The following is a 13,369-nucleotide window of genomic DNA, read 5'->3' as shown; positions in this document are numbered from 1 at the left end:
ATGGTTACTGACATGAGAAACAAAGCAAAATAATGTCATCATATGTTCCCTATTTAGGCATAAAGGAGAAAAAGATTTTCTGACTATATAAGGGAAAAGTGAAGACACATTTCTAGTTGGGCTTGTTTTTGTTTTTTGTTTCAGTCCTCTTCCCCGAAGTCAGACAATCCTAAAGGTTTTGAATGTCTTATTCTCTATGAGACTCTCAATGTGAACTGATATAATCTAGATACTTTTAGCCTTTATCACAGATAATATATGAAAACTAATTTCCTGTTTAAAAAAACAGTCATCTCTAAACAAATAGGTAGATAACCACGTCTACCTTTTCCTTTTGCAGTTTCTAACATGTTTCCTTTCTAACATGTTTAAGGTAAGGAAATGATATAGCTTTCTGTGGTTTTCAGAAGACTTAAAGGTAGAAAAAGCACCTCAGAAAGTGTGGAGAACTTGCCTTCTGGGCTCTTTCCTGGGCCACACACACCTATTACTCTAGTGAAATACAGCGAGCTGCCCACATTGATCATTAGCCAAATTATTCTGCTTAAGATAAAATTAGAGGAAATCTGATCAAACTGAGAAAAGTTGCAAGATTCATTGGTATGGACAACACTTTCACATATAAGCACTGAATTAATCATGAAGTAATAAGAACATAAGACCTTACAATTATATAACTACAGCTAATGATCCACCCCTCTTTCCATCTTACTCCCTCATCCTTCTGCTTCTTTTTAACTTCCCTTGGCCTGTCATGTGTTCTCTTAACCTTGCAACATCCAACAGTGTCGGTTTTCATTTCCTTCACTGACTCAAAGGTTCTTCAAGTTGCCAGCATTAAGAGTTACAAGGTAAAGAAATACTAAGCAAACACACAGTCATTATACATTGAATAAAATCACTTAGCACTCATTTCATACTGATCTCTGTCACACTTAAAGGCAGGTGAGCAGACATCTTCCCACACAATCTCAATAGTAATTCTATAAATCAAGATTTTGTTTTAGGCCCACCTTACATGGTGAATAGCAGTAAGCTAGAGCTCAGTAGTACATATAATCTTCCATTTTAGAATAAAAATAATCAACGTCTGTGGGGGATAACGGCCTTAGGACCTTCCATTAGCCCTCTAATTCCTTTGCTAACTACTCCTTACCTTTCAGAGTTCCACCTAAACCACTTATACAGACACTCCTTCCCTGATGAGCCAATCCAAAGCAAGTCACAAAGCTGTCCTCTCAAAGCACCCTCTCCTTTTCCTCATAGCACTTAACACAATCTCTAATTACATGTTTGTTTAGTTGCTTTATGTCTCCCACACCAAGGATGTTTCACTCTCTACTCTATGATCAGCAACTAACACAGAGACACATATGGCACTAATAAAGAATCTGTTCAATGTAAGAGTGACATGATTAAGCACATATCCCCTTAGCAAAAAACAGCCAGATGACAGACAGATAAAACCTCGAATGACCAGCACTCAAATAACCAGCATATTTTAAAAGAAAGCCTGCCAGAAGGAGAGAAAACTTCCGAAACCTCAGAGTTAGATTAAAAGTTTCAAAATGTGCCAAAGCTGGAAGTGAAAAAAAGTTTAGAACCTACTTTTTTTTTTTTTTTTTTGGCTGTGTTTGGTCTTCATTGTGGGCTTTCTCTAGTTGTGGCGAGCGGGGGCTGCTCTTTGTTGTGGTACGCCGGCTTCTCATTGCAGTGCCTTCTCTTGTTGCAGAGCAAGGGCTCTAGGCACGCGGGCTTCAGTAGTTGTGGTTCGCAGGGTCAGTAGTTGTGGCACGTGGGCTCTAGAGCACAGGCTCAGTAGTTGTGGCACACGGGCTTAGTTGCTCCACAGCATGCGGAATCTTCCCGGACCAGGGCTGGGAACCTGTGTCCCCTGCATTGGCAGGTAGATTCTTACCACTGTGCCACCTGGTAAGTCCCTAGAACCTACTTTAACATGTCTTACTTAAGATGGTTTAGTTGCGGCCACTTGGACTCAAAGTTTTCTTAGAATTCCATCACCGTCTGGATAGACAGTTTGAGGTCTGAGGCATCATCCAGGAACTTAACATTCATGTCCACAGGAAAATGAGAAGGAGAGGATGGAGGGCAGACAGCTCAGAGATCAGTCCGAGATGCTACCATGTGACAAGCTACATTTCTCTTCTCAGGCACTGACTACAAACCACACACTGGATGCTTGGCTTTCTGACGAAAGCCAACCAAAACGTCAGCCTCTGAGAGACTCAACTCCTAAGATATTCCCCCAACTATTTTTTAATTTTCTCAGCTACCGGGTGACTATTAGATTTGTTCAGCCATTTTAACTGAATATTTTGAAAGGTTAAATCTGTTTAATAATCTATGGAAGGACAGGTAAATAAGACAAATCCCAGCCCACGTTGAAATGGAATGAGAGTGTGGCCACTCAAAAATCAAATGTTCTGTAGTTGGAGAGAGCCACTTTGCTATCCTGCCGTTAAAACGTTACTTCTGCTACCATTCATTCATCCAGTAAGCCATCAAATCTGTGGGTAAATATTCTGTGGACACTATCCTTCAGCCATACTGCCTCCTCTGTCTAGATGCTTTCTTGCCTCGTGGCCTTCCCATATGCCATTGGAATGCTCCCTGCCTGCTCCTGCCCTAGCTGGTTCCTTATCCTTGAGATCTCTGCTCAAAAGTCATTCCCCCAAGTGGCCACCATTGAGTAACACATAGATCCTTCAGGTTCCTTTGGTCTCTTGCTCCATTTCTTTACTTAATGACACTTAGCAGATTTGCAATTATATATTTGTTTTGTGTCCTCCACCTCCCATACTAGATATTGAGATCCTTGAGTGCAGAGACCATTTGTTTTTTTAATCAATGTAAAACCAGCAACTACCACAGTTTCTAGCATATAAGATATGCTGAATATCTAATGAATAAACTAACAAATACATATATTTCTCATTGCAAGATGCTTCCTCAAATTTTCATGTTATGTATAGAGAAAACAAATACTACTAACAAAACCACTTCACCCTTAATTGCATTTTTTGCTTTTTTCAAGTACAAAGATCAGAATTTTTATATGACAAAAGCTTTGTAATTCATCATTAGTTTCCATGTAATTTTTTTTTTTTTTGAGGTATGCAGGCCTCTCACTGCTGTGGCCTCTCCCATTGCGGAGCACAGGCTCCGGACACACAGGCCCAGCAGCCATGGCTCACGGGCCCAGCTGCTCCGCGGCACGCGGGATCCTCCCGGACCGGGGCACGAACCTGTGTCCCCTGCATCGGCATGTGGACTCTCAACCACTGCGCCACCAGGGAAGCCCTCCATGTAATTTTAAAATACATCTTATAGTTAAATATTTTTAAATGTATTCTTTAACATGTGTGCATTTTGTACCTTCCTATTTAAAAATTTAAATTAATAAATTAAATGTTTCTAAAACTAAATTTATATAAACATGTTTAATCTATTTTGCTCATTAAATGTGTCAACATTCAATTAGTTATTTTCTGCATGTAAACTTCAATACTGAATTCTAATAATTGGCTAATTAAAGATAAGAACTTATACTTAGATCCTTTCTCACAATTCCTCTTTCTAGCAAATGGAAACTTGAATTTAAATTGTTAAACTCAATAAATTAATCAAAATTTCAACTACTGATACATAAAAGGGAAAGCTTAAGAAGCACTGTTTCTAAATTTCAATAAAATTTTAAATTAAAAAAATTGGTGAATAGTAAATTTTTAAGAATTATCTTTCCTTACCAGAGTTAAATATTTTTCTCATGTATTTATAAAAATCTACTTGATACCAGGCAACTAAATCCAGTGTAATTATGTAAAATTAATCAATAATACACAATTAGAGGTTTCTAAAGTACTTTAAAGGCTTTCTCTGACATAAGTTATGTCTTTCCCTTAAATTTCAGTTAACAATTTATTTAGTAAATGTTAAAAAAAAAAGACAAAGTATAAAATACAGTGTCACTCTAGTCTGTGTTCCTACTATCACATGACACAAATTAGAACTGACTAATGGATTATTATACAGAGAAGAGACTTTAAAGCCTGTCAATAAAGAACTTATTTGGCACAGTAATCTTGATAATAAAAACAACACATATAGTGCTTTGTTCTAGGCACTGTTGCAAGCCATATACAAACATTAATTCATTCAGTCCTCCAAACAATCACATGAGGCAAGTAATATTATTATTCCCATTTTACAGATGAAACCACAGAGGAGCTGGCAGGTTAAATAATTTGTCCAAGTCACACAACTGATAAAGATCATTTCTGTGAGTCAAATCCAGGCAGTCTGGTCCCAAAGTCTATGCTCTTAACAACTACACAAAACAGAGTCTGTTACATTTTATGGCAAAGCACCCTCAATATCCCTTTAGGTAGCAATAACATTTGACCTCTACCCATCTAATATATGAGTTCAATTCTGCAAAGTGCTTCAGAATTCCTTCGGGAAAAAAAGGTAAAGTAGACGTGAAAAATATGAGCCTAGGTTTTATCCTATTTTGTTTTTAGGGTTCTAAAGGAAAACATTTCTTTGAGAAGCCTTTTTAGAATAATTCATAAGACATGTGTGGTGTTACTGAATGGATTTCTATAAGCACTTCCCTTGAGCTCTAGTAGGGCAGGTTGTGTAAAGTTTCAACTGCTATCGTAAATACAGCCTTGCCACCTGGTGTCAGTTTTTTTTTTTTTTTTTGCTGTACGCGGGCCTCTCACTGCTGCGGCCTCTCCCGTTGCAGAGCACAGGCTCCGGACACACAGGCTCCGCGGCCATGGCTCGCGGGCCCAGCCGCTCCGCGGCATGTGGGATCTTCCGGGATCGGGGCACGAACCCGTGTCTCCTGCATCGCCAGGCGGACTCTCAACCACTGCGCCACCAGGGAAGCCCTTGGTGTCAGTTTTTGTTGTGCCAAAAACTGTGTGTCTTAAAAATTCTTTTTTAACAACAGTGTATATATAAACAATTACATCTCTATTTATGAAGTATATACATGAAGGCACTCTGTTTAATTTCAATCCTAAGTGCCAGAAGGGTTTTTAATTTTTTTAAAGATTACATCTTTTAGCTTTAAAAAAAACTACAAGATTGGATAAGCATGCTAACCAATGATATTAATTTAAAGTGGCAGAGGCTACCAATCTGTCATCTTCAAATATCACATAACCAAAATGAACCTCAAAGTAACTAAGTCAAATTTATGGCTTTTATTAATCATGGTATTTTAATCATCAAAAAATACTTCTCAATTATTCTAAACAATATCTAAGAAAAAAGATATCATAGACATGCTGTTCCAGATTCACCTGCCTTATTTACATAATCCTGAAGAATTATATGCATATTTTATCTTATTTTCTACTCTAACCCTAACTAGACTCAATATTTTTTGGAACTACTACAATTTCCAAAAGTATAGATTTTTGTTTATCTAATTACTCATTTTCTATTTAGTTATTTTATCTCATTACTCTTAAGTATGAAGCTTTTAAATGCTGCAGTATTATATGACCCAGCAATCCCACTACTGGGCATATACCTAGAGAAAACCATAATTCAAAAAGACACATGCACCCTAATGTTCATTGCAGCACTATTTACAATAGCCAGGACATGGAAGCAACCTAAATGTCCATCAACAGACAAATGGATAAAGATGATGTGGTAAATATATACAATGGAGTATTACTCAGCCATAAAAAAGAATGAAATTGGGTCATGTGTAGAGACGTGGATGGACCTAGAGACTGTCATACAGAGTGAAGTAAGTCAGAAAGAGAAAAACGCATATTATATGTATGTGTATATTATATGGATAAAATAGATAAATAATAAGAACCTACTGTATAAAAAATAAATAAATTAAATTAAATTAAAAAAATAGTAAATGCTGCAGTATTAGTTATGAAGTATTTTAAAGACACACATCCAAGGAATTATAATATTTCTAGAAAATACAGCCTTTTTTTCTAGACTGTATTTCCTTACTTTTAAGTAAACCAAAATGATTGTTTCCAAGATTATATGAACCAAAATGAGCTGGGGCCAAAAAACAAAAACAAAGCAGAAATTTTCTGAAATCCCAGCTTCCATTTCTGCTTTAAATGAGAAAAAACAAATTTTAAGATAAAATCTCAAGTGCTAAAAGGAGTTTTAGAAGCCAATGATAAAGCACGAATTTTAATGTGTGACTTCCAACTTTTACAATATTCACAAAGAGCTTTGTGCTTACATGACATGGTATATGAGAAACCACGTTAAAAGACTCAGACCTCTTTATTTTATGGAGTCATACTCTGTTAAAAAAAAAAAAAATCCAACATGAAACCAGCTTCTAGTTAAGACGACCAATGAAAAGTTTGCATTTATCTCTACTTCTCCTAAAACCTCAAAGGGTTAAAAAACAAATAAAAATAAATAAATAACTACAAGCCAACACTGACCAGAAAAGTAAATGATAGCATCAGTATCAAGAAATCAGGAAAGCCTAAGAAGGGATAGGAACTAACTCAGGAGGTTTCAGAGAACTGATTGCTAAGCCTGCAAGAGATCAAATTGAGAGGAAAACCAGTTTACTCACAAAATGTCGGAAGGTCTCAGGAGATACAGGCACAAGTAACTTTGGAAGTGACTATGAAGGAGAGGGGGTGCTGAGAATAGAAGAGTTGTTGAAAGGCAATTAAAGAGATAAACTTGCACCCCTCACCACTCCATCCCAGAATCCCTCCCTTATTTCTCAGGTGGAAAATTGCACCTCCTCTTCTTCAACAGGATAATAGGGTTTTATTCACTGGAGAAGATCAAACAGGGGTCTCTGGACTGGGAGACTCAGACAAGGCTAAAGGTAGGGGACAGCATTAAAAACAGTAGAATCACATCTATATCATAAATATTTATACTCAAAGTCCACGTTCCCCTACTGAGCTCCCAAAAAGCCATTAACCACTCTTACCACCCTCAATAAGGAGATTCATTTAAAAGATACTGGCATGAGGAGTCTCCAAGGAAACATATTAGGAAAGCCTAGCAAGATCATCTTACAAGAAATAGATAGAAAGACCCATCAGGGCCTGATCGAATCAGCTTTGTAGGATCTCATTTTAAATGAACAGCCCAAACAGAGAATCATTCATGAAAGGATGAGGCAATAGATACGGCAAACTTCACTGTTGTCTTATTCTAAGAAACAGCCACAACAGCCCCAGCATTCAGCAACTATCACCCTGATCAGCGAGGAGCCATCAACACTGAGGCAAGACTCTCCACTAGCAAAAAGGTTATGACTTGCCGAAGGTTCAGATGATAGTTAGCATTTTTTGGCAATAAATTTTTTTTAATTAAAAAAATTAAAAGCCCAAGATTAACAAAACGTTTGAGGAAAACATCTCTGAGGTAAAAGATGGGGAAGAAACCCTCCTCTAAAAAACTGAAAGAAATAGACACTACAGGAAAAGAAAGTTTCAAAACACTTATTAATATCCATGGAAAGATAAGAGAATACATTAAGTCCATGGAACAATAACAGTACATTATAAGATGAACAGTCAAAAGAAAGAAAGTGCTTTCTACATTAAATATAGGACAACAAAAAACAAAAGTGGGTTAGAAAATACAAGCTAAATAAGCTTTCTTAGGGGGCTGTACAATGGTGAAATTGATATATGTATGTATTTTGATTACTTCACAAATTCATAGTCCTGAGGAAGAATTTGCGGATAAATGAATTTTAAGTACATAAAGAACAAAGTAAACCAAAAAGAATCGATAATTATTAACTCCAAGGAAAACTAAAGGTTGCAAATGAAAGAAAAATTAATCATAATATGTTGCAAAGCTCAAATATGAGTAGCATTTACATATATATTAAGAGTATAAAACTAAATACAGATATAACATAGACATTTTATATGGTTACTTTAAAAGAATGATTAGATGGGAACTGTGTCTATGCAGGGGGGACAGTGGGTGAAAATGAATAAACATTATATTCCATGGTAGTGTCTCAACAGCTAATTACTAACACTGAAGAGTCAGAAAAAAACAGTATGAAAAAATTATTAAGATAAACAAAGTAACCCTCAGAATGGGAGAAAATATTTGCAAATGAAACAACAGACAAAGGATTAATCTCCAAAACATACAAACAGCTCATGTAGCTCAATATCAAAAAAACAAATAACCTAATTAAAAAATGGGCAGAAGACCTAAATAGACATTTTACCAAGGAAGACATACAGATGGCCAAGAGGCACATGAAAAGATGCTCAACATCACTAATTGTTAGGGAAATGCAAATCAAAACTACAATGAGGTATCACCTCACACCAGTCAGAATGGCCATTATCAAAATATCTAGAAACAATAAATGCTGGAAAGGGTGTGGTGAAATGCAAACCCTCCTGCACTGTTGGTGGGAATGTAAATTGATACAACCACTATGGAGGACAGTATGGAGGTTCCTTAAAAACTAAAAATAGAATTACCATACGACCCAGCAATCCCACTGCTGGGCATATACCCTGAGAAAACCATAATTCAAAAAGAGACATGTACCACAATGTTCACTGCAGCTCTATTTACAATAGCCAGGACATGGAAGCAACCTAAATGTCCATAGACAGATGAATGGATAAAGAAGATGTGGCACATATATACAATGGAATATTACTCAGCCATAAAAAGAAATAAAATTGAGTTATTTGTAGTGAGGTGGATGGACCTAGAGTCTGTCATACAGAGTGAAGTAAGTCAGAAAGAGAAAAACAAATACCGTATGCTAACACATATATATGGAATCTAAAAAAATGGTACTGATGAACCTAGTGGCTGGGCAGGAATAAAGACGCAGACATAGAGAATGGATTTGAGGACACAGATGGGAGGCGGAAGCTGGGGCAAAGTGTAAGTAGCATCGACATATATACACTACCAAATGTAAAATAGTTTTGGCTGGTGGGAAGGAGAAACATAGGACAGGGAGATCAGCTTGGAGCTTTGTGATGACCTAGAGGGGTGGGATAGAGAGGGTGAGAAGGAGGCTCAACAGGGAGGGGATATGGGGACGTGTATGCATATGGCTGATTCACTTTGTTGTACAACAGAAACTAGCACAGCATTGTGAAACCATTATACTCCAATAAAGATGTATTAAAAAAAAAAAAGATAAACAAAGTAAGTACCAAAAGAAACTACTAAAGAAAGTAGAAAGTGGCTGCCTCTTGTGATAAAGTGGGAGAAGAGGAAAACTGCTTTTTTTCCTCCAGTTTTATTGAGATATAATTGACATACCACACCATATAAGTTTAAGGTGCACAGCATAATGATCTGACTTACATACATCATGAAATGATTATCACAGTAAGTTTAGTGAACATCTATCATCTCATACAAATGTGACATTAAATTTTAAAAAATCTCCTTGTGATGGGAACTCTTAGGTTTTACTCTCTTAACAACTTTCATATAGAACATACAGCAGTGTTCATTATATCTATCATGTTATATATTACAAGTACTTATTTATGTTATAAACTGGAAGTTTGGACCTTTTGACTGTCTTTATCCAACTTCCCCTCTCCCCAGCTATTTTTTCTTAATAAGCCATGCAGAACTTTCAAATGCTTTAAACCATGTGCTTTTATAACCACTAAAAAACTTAATTTTGAAAGTTTAATGTGAACACATGATTTCTTTACCTTATAGTTGCCAAGGTAAGAACTGACTAGAACTTACTTTTGGTAACATTATCAAAGGTCACCTGAAATGAAATGATGCTCTTCTGAAAAGAAAGCAAGCTGAGGTTTACTGAGCCCTGCTTAAGGGGCTCTGTAGTCAGACCCAATGTTACCTACTTTTCCAACTGATTCCACAGAGGAAGCCTTGACCTTACACTTTTATGTGTGGGAAACAACCATTCTGAGACATTGAGTCACAGAGCAAATGAGCGATAGCTTGACAATTCTAATTTCTGTCTGATTCCAACACCCTCATTCACTTCTCTGCAGCTAGACTGACTGAAATTAGCCATGTTATTTTAATAAACACTAAAACTAAGAATTTTTTCCTCAAATTACAAATAAAATATGGAAGCCTTTTATTTGCTTGGCATGGTCTTCAAAAGTTATGTGTGATTTGAGAGAAGAGGCCAACTAGTTCACCAGTATAAAAAGATACTTTTTATCAGAGATTTAAGATTCAACTTTAAGTTCAACACAGTGATTGATATAGAAAACCCTGGTCAGATAGACTTGTCAACTTTCCACTACAACTGCTTTTCACTGAAAGGCTGGCCGCAGGACAGCACTCCCACGAGGCTTGAGGCCCTCACACACTTATGGAGCAGGTGGAAAACTGCTCCACTAAAGCAGCCTTGGAGATTCTGGGCACAGGATGGAAAGTCAGCCAATGACAAAGGAACCAATAGTATAAGTTCTGATCTCCCTCCAAGTCATGGGTGGCTTCTAAGTGATCTCTCAATCACTGTTTGGAATTTGACCCCTTTTTTGGTATTTGATCACTGGCTTTTTCATTTTCCCTAGTTCTGTGTTCAACCTGGACATGTAATTCTCTGGCAGTTTCTCCCTCCTGGTCCTAGAGCCTAACTTGTGTCTTCCATAAAATAACCTCAGCTAACCCCTCTATTTATCTCATAGACTTCAGGACATCCAGATATCACCAACATCAATGCCTTTTCACTCCCGCTATTTCTCCTCCTTAGAAGATCTCTGAAGAAATGTTTTCTCAACCCCTCTGTAACCTCATGATTCTGTGCTCTGTGGAGTTTTCCATACCAATTATTATACATTGTCTTTCAAATTTATTTTTATTTGTATTTTTTTCTGCCCAAAGTGGAAGATACAAAAAAGGTCAGGAACACATCTTGCTTATCCTTGTATTCATCCAGAAATTCTTGAGCATATTATATACACAAATTTCTGAGTTAACCTTGCGTGTTCAGCTCCTGCTGTCCCAGACTCACATTACCACACAATGCTTCTCTATGGTTAAAAACATTAATTTTTTAAAAGAGGAACTTAGCTGAGTAAGAAAAAAGTTCTAAAACATCCTGTCAAGTAAAAATATGAATTCTTCAAGATATATTGCAGTTTTTATAACTATGCTCAGTGCGTGATACCAAACACACAAACATCTTTAGAAAACAGCAGGTTAAAAAGTCAAAAGCATTTCCTAGTTGCAGATATTCTTGGATATTTCAATATGTGGTTCTCCTAGAAGGGGTGTGGCACATTCAACCATGTTCTCTTTGATTTACAGAAACTCACAGGATTCCTCCTCTGAGTTGCATATTCAGGAAATTCTGGAATAAATTCTATCCAGTCTTCCATATTTGCATCTACTCAGACTTGCTGAAAAGCTTGAGCTTATTAGTTGCAGATAGGAAAGGGGAAGGAAAGAGACTTGTTTTTTTTATCTTCAAAACCCAGTGAGGTTTTTTTTTTTAACATAGACCATTTATTAAGTTTCTCATCTGCCTCACCTGTTTGAAACACTAACAACAAACCCAAGTTCAACATTTTATCAAGTTTTTTCCATACAATTTTTTAAACCAACAGTATAAGGCTATATTATAATTAGATCATTTGAATAGTTAAATAAATGTTCATACTTTAAGCTCAGCTGGAAATGTTTCCATATTTCTCTAGTTGCATGGTGTTATACAATTATTTTCCTCCTAAATATTGGGCAGTTTTCACATACTGTGCATTGATTCAGAACTGGCATTTCCATTTCAAAGCAAACAGACACTCAATAACATGAAATAAATCCAGATTATGAATTTGATTACTTTGTTTAATGTCACTCATGACTGAGGACAGTTTCCAACACTATTTGGAGAAGGATAACCAAGTATGGCTATTTTTTTTTTTTTCTGTGGCGTATCTTGTGGGATCTTAGTTCCCTGACCAGGGATTGAACCCAAGCCCACAGCAGTGAGAGCACAGAGTCCTAAATACTGGACAGAGCAGGGAATTCCCACTATTTGTTTTTAAACTGTGTTTTGACAACACATGTACTCACATACAGAAAACAGCAGGTTAAAAGTCAAAAGGGTTTCCTCTATGTCTACAGGGGGAAACAGAATTTAAATAAATGCACTGAGAGTTCACTGCTCTGTTAATGTACACCAGCACTATCAACGGCACCAGCAGATTTCCAACCAATACAGTGTCTGGAGTTTAGTTTTTACTACAAGATCCCTATAAATTAAAAAATAGCTGTTTTAGAAAGATTGAAAGAAAAAACGATGACTAATACTAGGTTTTTTTACTAATTCATTCAACAACAAACACTAAGAATATCTACCACTTGCTAGGCAAACTTCTAGTTGCTGAGGATACCACAGTAAACAAAAACCAATATAGATGACTGTCCCCATGGAGCATATATGCAACAAATAAATCATCAAGTGTATAAGCTATGAGAAAAATAATTAAGGGAGTGATGGGGTGGTGAGGGAGGGGCAGTGATAATATTAACTTTGGTGTTCAGGGATTCGTGCAAAGGAGACTTTAGAGCAAGAACTTGAGGGAGGTAAGGTACAAGTCATGCTGCTGTCTGGGCACGAGCATTCAGGGCAGAAAGAACAAGTTCAAAGGTACCCGAAGAGAGATCCTGCTTCTTATTATGTCTAGATTTGATAGAATAATAAAGTAGTTTCCTTGTTCTGTAATCTATCAGGTTATAATTTTCGATGTGGGACCCAAAGGAGATGGAGGAAGCTGGTATAAGATTTCAGCCAACCCTCAAATCTGTTTTATGCTACTATGGCCCACAAGCCAAACCTGACCCATTAAATGTGTTTATAAATAAAGTTTTATTGAAACACAGCCTCATTCATCAGTTTACACATTCTCTGTGGCTGCTTTCATGCTACAACTGCAGAGTTGCTGAGCTCCCACAGGCAACATATGGCTGTAAAGATTAAAGTATTTATTATCTGACCCTTTACAGAAAAAGTGTGCTAATACTTTCTCTGTGGAATTCAGAATGCCATCAAAATCAGTGCTACCTGCACCAAAGAGACATGTGGCCATGAGTTAAACAAAGCTCAGTAACCTCTGCATAAGGAATGGGTAGGCATCATTTTGTCTAATTAATGAGCATCTTAAACACCCTCACCATAGCCTACACAGTCTAACTAGAAAAAGGAAAAATGGAGATTCCACTTGTGGTCTAATAAATACATGCTTCTTGGCCAGTTACACATATTTCTTTTAAGTCATAGCAATATAATCATGGAGAAGAACTTTTTAATTTCTTGGTGATATAACAAGCTCCTTTGTTTACTTTCCTAGCTGCATCCTGGTAACCTGGAAAAAGA

General features: G+C 36.7%; 1 protein-coding gene across 1 annotated transcript in view; it reads right to left on the bottom strand.

The window, feature by feature from the left end:
• The window catches only part of ARAP2 (ArfGAP with RhoGAP domain, ankyrin repeat and PH domain 2), a 191,989-nt gene that overhangs the window by 153,459 nt on the left and 25,161 nt on the right, over positions 1 to 13,369 (bottom strand). The gene's annotated exons all lie outside the window — the stretch shown is intronic.

This window comes from Mesoplodon densirostris, chromosome 1 (genome assembly GCF_025265405.1).
Source record: "Mesoplodon densirostris isolate mMesDen1 chromosome 1, mMesDen1 primary haplotype, whole genome shotgun sequence".
NCBI lineage: Eukaryota > Metazoa > Chordata > Mammalia > Artiodactyla > Ziphiidae > Mesoplodon > Mesoplodon densirostris.
This window is presented reverse-complemented; position numbering and strand designations above follow the sequence as displayed.